A 9,679-nucleotide genomic window follows, 5' to 3' on the forward strand; every position below is an offset into this window, starting at 1 on the left:
GGTTGAGAACCACTTACCTAGAGGAGCAATGTGACTCTTCGTGTGAACCACGTCATATGTGACTTGTTCAGCTTAGGACGCCTTGCTAGTAGCAATGCTACCACCGCCATGATTGTAAGATCATCGGAATGTGAAAAAGCCCCACCACGACAAGAAAGAGACACCATTGGGGTGGGGGGGGAGTTCTCTTTTAGATTATTGAATCAATTTAATAATCTTTGTAAATCATTTTAATTTACTGCTGGTAGAATTATATCCAATGTCACATCCTTGCTTGTAGTCATTTCCCAAGTATTGTAGCATATAGCTACCCACACCAACCATACTAAGAGAACACACAGATATAGAGAATAATGTGTATATGTTTTCAATGAGCTGGTAATCTGTTTTAGCATTTTACTTGTTTTTAATGTTTTAATTTTCACTTATGGAGGCAGTTTCTCTTCGTAACGCAATGAAATATTATATTTTCTTTATATATATTTTTAGCTTCCATTAAAACTAATAGATGGCGCTGGCAGTCCGTAAAAGCTACGGAATACAGTTAATGAAACTGAGAGCCGTTTGTGATGGCATTATATTAGTTTTGATTCCATAATGTCATTTACTTGCTACTGAAATTTATTGTGGAGACATTGGTTTGAGGATTATCACGTGTTTCTTGCTGGGTTAAGTTTCGGTTTCGAAATGATGTTGAATTATAGAGGGCGTTAAGTGAAATGAATGAATTTAGCTTATATAGATGGCGCTCCTCACATCTGTTGAGGTCATATTCGTTTCAGATTTAGCACGTGTTTCATCGGTTGGTTAGGTTTTGGTTTCGAAATGACATTGTTTATGCAAGGCGTTCATTGGATGTACTTTCGAAATGACGTTTCTTATACATTGCGCTAGTCACAACTGTTGTGGCTCGTTAGTTTCAGGATTACACAATTGCTTCTTGGTTTATTTGGTTTTGATTTCGAAATGACGCTGTATAGAAGGCGTCCTTTGGATATAGGTACTTCTGAAATTACGTATGCGTGTAGAAGGCGCTACTACTACTACATCTATATAAGGAAGACTAAGTTTGCTACAGCATTGGGTGTGTCCAGCGAGTCATGTAGAGAATTGTTTAGTTTTGTTTTCAAAATAAAGTGAGAGTGTTTCGAAAAATGGGGAATAGCGAATCATTTACTGAGAGAGAGGGAGAGAGTTCAATAACCATTTTGATTTGTTCTGTGTTAACATACCTAGAATTTTTAATGACGTTATGTTTATTTAATACGAAATAAGATGGTATCTCTGTCTCTCTCTCTCTCTCTCTCTCTCTCTCTCTCTCTCTTTTTCCATTTTTAATGCTGGTGAAACACAAAAAAGCAGTGAAAGATTATTGGCTGCAGCAAGGAATCAGGAGCAAAAGAAGTGACACCTGTGCATGGTGTGAATTCTGATTCTTGATCCTTACAAATTACAAGCCTCACGAATTGGTAACAATATTTAAATTATGATACGAGAACGAGTCACGGCGTGCGTATAACGTCAAGTGACTCGGTCGCAACTATACAATAGGAGAAAACGCTATTAGACATCAGAGAAGTGGGACTAGAAGTTTAAATTCTTGGAACATTATAAACAATTCATATTAGTTACTTAAATATAAAGAGCTAATAAGCTTCATTTCGACGATATAAACATTGTTCAAATTAAGGGGATATTGAATCCCACATTGTTTTAAAACCGAATAAGAAACTCAAAGATTGGAATCAGAGAGTTTCATGCCGAATATAGTAAACTGTAAAGTATCGGTGATCACTAGCGTGAGCTAATGCAAGTGACCCTACTACGTAGTACAATACCGGACAACTCGTTGCAAAGGTGGGGAAGTTCAGATCGCTATTCTTAGGTATTTTCCATAATGTAAAAACACATTTCCTAGGAAATGTATGCTGTTATTACATTATGGTGGGAGGTCACTACCCAGACCGGTTTCAGCCTTATTTGAGGCTTCATCAGTGAGTAACTAGACCAAATTTATACCAAAGTGTATAGCGAAAAGAACTCTGCTATACGAGTTTCCAAATATTCGGTATGAAACTCTTTGATTCCAATCTTTGAGTTTCTTATTCGGTTTTAAAACAATGTGGGATTTTATATCCCCTTAATTTAAATATAATTCATATTATACCTCACACTATTAAAAAAAATAGACGACAAAATTTGAACCAATTATAATGTAGTTTCTTAATTGATTCCACTGAATTCTGTGTCTAGTGTCGATTGCATGAGAAGCAATGTCGGAACTCTCAGATTCCAGAAATCTTATATAATCCTGATGTTTTTGGATATTAATAGTAACAGAACGGCTAGTCTGTCCAAAGTAGCAAAGATGACAGGAGCATTTAAATAAATGTTCATTTATTTATTTAGTTTTGAGTACCTATCAGTGAGGGCCGGTGAAAAATTTTTTAAGTGGGGGTGCTGCATATACAAAATAAAAAATAAATCGATAAAAATCTAAATGAAAATAAAAATATTTTTTTCCCTAATCAGTAACCAATTAATAAATAAATTTACATATTTAAAATATTTCACCTTCACCATGAACAAACACCAATAATAAAAGTTTCGTATCTCAGAAAAATAACGTGCGCAAGCATACGATACACTGTCCAAATGAGCAGTGTCGTAGCTGCAATTGGCGCGGTAATTCTCACACTGCGTTAGTTTGCAGCAGTGTATTTGTTTCGTAATCGAAAGCGTTAATCGAAAAATTCCAATTATTAACTATTCAAACAATGTCAAAACATAAGCTGTAACCTGTAACATGTTGTACAGAATTTATATAATGTTGTAAGCATTGTTATTATTTATTGTTATTATTCATAAACAGAAACAAAATTTAATTTTTTTCATTTTTTCCTTGGGGGTGCTGCAGTGTCGCAGTGCTTAAGGTAAATAGATACAAGTCACCACTGGCATCTATTTACTGACACAATGACACACTCTTACAGTAATAATGGTACAAGTCAGTATAGTATTTTATCAAAATAACTTTAATGAATGTTGAGTGCCTTAACATCCACACACCAAAAGCACTAATTAAATATCCTCAACATGGCAGCAGTTAATGCAAGGATCAGAAATAAGCACATTCATTGCAAGCACCAAGCAATGGGGTGGTCCCTGAATTTGCCTCCCCTCTCAATACTTTTTTTTCTCAAACCGAAAATACTGCAGAAAATAAAAATAACGTATATAGAAATAAATTAAAACAGTATATTTATTTTTGAAGTAAAACTTTAATTTCAACATTCTAAAATGTTATTTTTCTGTTTTTCTGTTAGCAAAATTGTCGATGACATTGGCAAAGTCTATTTCATAGTAATGTTGGTAATTCTTAATCAATTTTGCTTAGAAAACTAACTCCTCTTCCGATTAGGAAAAGTTGTGAAGATAATTCGCAGTAAAAAAATAATCAGTTAACACCTTTTTATTCCTGTATATAGGGAGTAGGCGAGGCCGTTTAACCATATTTAACTTTTGTAGATTGAATGGGCAGTTCAATCTCCACTGGTAACCAATCAGAGACAGCCAGCCCAAGGCATCACTAGTTAAGTGGCAGGAAGTGAAGAGAGACAGCTCAACAAGTGCCGCCATTTCGGGGTCCCTAACCCTAACACTCGTATTTATTTTCTGAAATAATGTGGGTTCTGCGTTCGATTTTCTTGAGTTTACGGGACGTAAAACCTGAAATTCCGGGAGAAAAAACCCGCTTGCCCGTGCGAGAGATCGACTAACTCGGGAACTGGTCGAAAAATGGCTAAGAAAAATTTCTTCTATTCGCCGACTAGATTTGAAACCAAGAAGTCTTCTTTCGTGCGGTCAAGCGCCGTGGTGTGTAAATGCCACATCCATTGAGCTACACAAACTCTGTGTTCGCAGGAGTGTTGCAATATTTGGAAATGAGTTCTCTAGACTGTATTTTGAATTAACTGCAAAAGGTTCAAAGTGCTCCCGGGAAGGACCGACCCTCCCTAGCTACGCCTCTGTATCCACGTTTTTTTTCAAAAAATTGTTCATTTTTAAACTGTTTAATATATACAGTGATTTGGTAAATAATTTTATTTTTTGTTTAAGACGATTTATATGAAATAATAAAGTTTCATAATACACTTCAGCATCATTTGAAACACGAAAGCTAGAAATTTATAACTGGCGGTAAGGGGGTGTTTAGTTTTGGTTTTAAAATTCAATAGCACTTCCGGTATCTCATCATACTATTTCTTTGTGTGCACGCAGTGTTAATGTGAACTTTGATTTCGGAATGAAGTACCTTCCCACGTTTATTTCTTATCAGGTGAGCAACTTTCGTATCAGTTTCGTGTGTCCTTCTAGTCAGCAACATACTGGAAGTGCTAATGGAGAAACTGCGATAGCGTGTGCTCATAAATAAAGAAATAAAAACTGTTCCGATATGATTCCACTGCAGTGGTGGCGAACCTTTTTATGTCCGCGTGCCAAAAGTTTACAAATCGAGTTGCTGACGTGGCGGGCACGTCAACAACGAATTAATACAACACTAATTAATAAATTAACATTAATTAAAACAAGATTATTTGCAGAATTTTATTGAGACAAGTTTAAAAATTAACATAGAATTTCATAAAAATGAACTCATAATTTGATATACGCATTGCCGTATAGAAATCAATATCAACCTTTTATTAATTTATCAATATCAATTTATTAATTAGATCTTTGCTGTTGTACATTAGATGCCAAATGCTTTATATCAGGTTCATATTTTGTCACTTTTAGTAATACGCACGCGGAACTAGATTCATCAATCATTCTATTTCTTAAACTGTCTTTTATAAAATTCGTTTGAAAAATAATGACTCACAAGCATATGTAGAGGAGAAAATTGATAATATTGCCATCGCTAGTTTTTTTAAACAACGAAAGGTTTCAGGAATGGCATTCCAAGTCCTCAATATTTCCTCTGCTGCAATCTTTTTAATTGCGCCCATAATAATCGATCATTTTCCATTATTTCCAAGTCATTTCTCAAATCGACAAACTTTTGTTTCCATATAGAACTGGATTGAAAATCGATTAATTGCATTTCTATATCTTCCAAATTCAGCCCCTCGAAAATCTCCAAACTGAGTTTATCTGTTGATGTCGTGTCCGGATGCAAAATAAATTTTGATGTCTCTGCAAATTGCCTGAACTGCGTAAATCTTGAAGAAAATTCGTTGATTATCGACTGAATAACTGCAGAAAACTCTTTTGTCAATTTAAATTGATCTGTTTTTTCATGGGATTCTATATCTGCAAAGAATTTTTTTTTTTATTTGGAAAATATCGGAAGGTATTGGAAATAACGTCACGATTAAAAATTGTTAATTTAGCTTCGAATGCATTGATTAAATCAAATATGACAATAATTGTCTTGTTAACACCTTGCAGTTTAACATTTAATTCATTTAAATGTAAACACAAATCAGTAAAACACATTAATTTCGAAAGCCATTCGACCTTCATTAATTGATTGTATTTTTTTAATGTTTTTCTCATTCTATAAAAAAGTCTGACTTCATCTAAACACTCAACAAATCTTTGAAGAACTTTCCCACGACTTAACCATCGGACGTTGTTGTACATAAGTAAACCATTGTACACCGAGTTTACCACACATAATAATTCTATAAAGTTTCGTATATTTAAAGCACGTGCAGATATAAAATTGACCAATTTTGTTACAATGCTCATAATATCTTCCAGTGGCTTGAATCTTTGCGCATAAAATCTGCTGATGTATAATACAATGAAAACCCAGAACTGAATGTCCAATACGTTTGGTAAATAAATTGACGAACCCATTTTCTTCTCCAGTCATACTGCGAGCACCATCAGTGGTTACTGATACAATTTTGAAAGGATCTATATCTCTTCCAGCAACTGTATTTACATATAACTCGTTGCAAATATCTATTCCTTTGGTTGTTGTTGCTAATAATGTTAAACTTATCAATTCTTCTTTGATGTTATTCCCAACACAATAACGAATAAAAATTGCTAAACGAGCTGATCCAGTTATGTCAGTACTCTCATCAAGACAAAGAGAAATTAAACAAGATTTTATATTTTTTTTTCTGATGAGTCAAATTTTTAGCCATTCTTTAATTCTATCTTTCACTGTGTTTCTAGCGAAAGGCATATCTTTAATTCTTTGAATAACTTTTTGCTTGTTTTCAAAATCTTCAAAGAGAACTGGTGCACATTTTAACCATGCTTCTTTTATATATTCCCATCACTAAAAGGTTTCTCGTGTTTGGCAATTACATTTGAGGCAAAAAAAAAAAAAAAAAAAAAAAAAAAAAAAAGCAGCAGTTATATTTGAACGACTGCCGATAAATTTCATTACGGTTGTTGGCTGGATATTCCTAGTTTTAATTGCCCGAGCAATAAATTCTTTCTGTTCGTCCTTGCTTTTCTCAAGGAGCGATTTATGGTTTGTCTCATAATGCCGTTTTACTGACGACGTTCTGCACACAACTGTCCCGGAACATAAAACGCATATTGCTTTATTGTTTTTATTGCATACCACGGCGCTTGGCCGCACGAAGGAAGACTTGGTCTCGAGTCTAGTCGGCGACTAGAGGAAACTTTTCTAAGCCTTTTTTTCGACCGGTTCCCGAGTTAGTCGATCTCTGGCACTGGCAAGCGGGTTTTTCGTCCCGTAAACTCAAGAAAATCGACCGTAGACCCCACATTATTTTCAGACATTAAATATATTGTGTTAGGGTTAGGGACCACGAGATGGCGGCACATTTGAGCCGTCTCTCTTCACTGTGTACCGCTTAATTAGTGATAGCCTTGGGCCATCTATCTCTGATTGGTACCAGTGGAGATTGAACTGCCCACTCAGTCTCCAAAAGTTAGATAGGGCTAAATATCCTCGCCTACTCCCGTATACGGGAATAAAAAGGCGTTAGCTAATTTCTTTTTTATTAATCATGCCATGCTCTTCAGTCTACCAGCTTTGGAACTCTCTGCTGCTTGACTGTGATAATTTTCGTTTTTTATTTTCGCCAGCCATGTTCAGTAGAACTGTAACAAAATAACTCAAAACTTAAATCAAATGCATTTTTTATAGTTTCAAAAAATCAACATTTTATTATATGCCTAAATTAAATTATCTTTATAATTCCCATTTACAGTAGAAAAAACAAAACAGTGCACATACGCAACAATAATGCCCTTGCCGCTGCTTATTTCTGCCTACTGGCGGATGCTCGGTGCGAAATGCATAATGAACGTACGTGCGATTAGAAAAGGGAAAAATCAGGGAATCCTAAGGATCAGTCACTCTTTTTCTATAGACTGTATTTTTATTTATTCTTACTGTATTAGAGGGCCCAGTCCCAACAAACTTACTCGTAAATACCTTTCCCATTTTTTTTAAAGTTCATACATTTAACTAACATAAGTATTAATATTATATAAATTAAGTAGATATTAAATCCAACATTATTTCAAAGCCGACTACAGTAGCTAGAGAATTTTTGGGAAATTTGACCAGCGAACTTACGGGAATACACTCGCCGCCATACTACCATTGTTCTAGCGGCCCAAATAGTAGTATGGCGGCTAGTGTATTCCAGTAAGTTCGCTGGTCAAATTTCCCACGAAAATTCTATAGCTACTGTAGTCGGCTTTGAAATAATGTCGGATTTAATATCCACTTAATTTATATAATTTTGGATCGCCGATGTGAAGCCTTTTGGCTATTTATTTTAGTAAATAAGTATTAATACTTAATTATGGCATAATCATAAGAGTATTAATACACTTAATGTATACGGTGTAGCATGTTGAGAAATATAAAAGTACGCATTTAAATTAGTTATCAATCACAGGACTAATGCTACAATATTGTAGTTTCCTCAGGCCAACATCATTAAATTAACTTGTGGTAAGTTTCATTGATATATCGCATTCTGATCACCAAAAATTTATAATATGATTCAATATAAAATCGATTATAATGATGTTGGTTTGAAGAAAAAAAAAACGGTAGTGAGAAAAATATTTATGCATTGTAACTCACCATAGAAGTCAGCGGAAAGCAGCAGAACCCTTCCGGCGAATATAACTTGCCCTCGCGTATAACTGGCATCCCTGATTTCACTTTACGAAAAAAGACATTGAAAGGTTTTGTATATTTTGCATATATATCTCCCACACAAAAAACAACACGCCCTCCCCAACAGCCATTATATACTGTAGATGCAAGGGAAAAAATAGTTTTATTGTATCCCTGAATAAGGTACAGAGGCTTTTGCAGTCTGTGTAATATATTTCTCAACAAATACTGCAATTAGAGACAGCTGGAATAAAAACGGTGCTAACGAATGAATCACATGCACCCCCTCTCACAGAAACTATGCTGTATAGGCAAGCAAAACCATATATTTCACTGGAAACACAGTATTAACTAAAACTATTGTCCAATTTTTCAATTACATGAAATAAGTGTTTGTTTGTTTGCATTTGAAATTCTCGATGTCGTTATGACAAATCACAAAGGCTGACTTCAAATAAAATTTTAACACGAATTGAAACATGCCATATAATGCTTGTGTGAGTTCCCCTTCCAGCTCAAACGCAAACAAGCAGCAATAAAGTTCAACCAAGGGTTGAAACTTTGTGTAAGTAGAGCCCACAGGTAATGAGAAGTTCTGTCGGAACGATAAACGACACCTCATCGTGAATGACTTAAAATTAAGAAATATATAGTGAATGTTGTTATGACAGTTGCAGAAGTTATGGAATTCGGTTGAAGAGAATTAGCATTTCGACTCAAAAATTATCGGTTTCGTTTGTCTTTGGGGTCGCGTGATCTTTTGTTAATACCGCACCAATCAAATTCATGTTTTCATAGCTGCTCTCTCCTGTAAAACAAAATTTAACTTGTGCTTATTGTAACAATTAAAAAAAAAAGGTGGAATAATTTATAAGCGTATAAAAGGATATCATATGTAAATCGTTGACGTGCCAGCAAAATTCTCGGGCGTGCCACCTCTGGCACGCGTGCCATAGGTTCGCCACCACTGCACTAGGGCAAAGCTTCCCAAACTGTGGGCTACGACCCCCAAGACGGCCATACGTTTTGTTGAGGGGTACTGTGAAATAATGAAAACAAATTTAAAATGTTTTAAGACTAAGTATTTTATTTTTATCTTAAAAGAAAAGTATTTAATTTTTATTATTTCTTTTTTTTTCTTCTTTTTTTTTGTCTTTTATATTTTAATGGAAAGATTCACACATTGGTGTTGGTTCACAAATTTTGCTTCTTGCGTATTTTGGCGATTAATGAATATTAGTAAATATATATTTATTCATACAAGTTTCATTTCAAAGGTATTGATAAGAAGATTACACAAAAAAGATTACAAACGCAAAATCTTGAATATAAATTGTATTGAATATAAATACAACAAATATTATAATAATATATCTCTTTATAACGATTTCTTTTTCGATGGGGGCCGTATAATATTTTAATTTTTCCAAAGGGGGTCTTGTCATCCAAAAGTTTGGGCAGCACTGCACTAGGATATAACTCTAGTGGAATTATATCTGAACTGTCTAGACAATGGAAGTGTCTAGATTGTCTAGTTAAATAACT

This window comes from Typopeltis vanoorti, chromosome 6, assembly GCF_054136105.1.
Source record: "Typopeltis vanoorti isolate ZY-2024b chromosome 6, IOZ_Tvanoo_1.0, whole genome shotgun sequence".
Classification (NCBI taxonomy): Eukaryota; Metazoa; Arthropoda; class Arachnida; order Uropygi; family Thelyphonidae; genus Typopeltis; species Typopeltis vanoorti.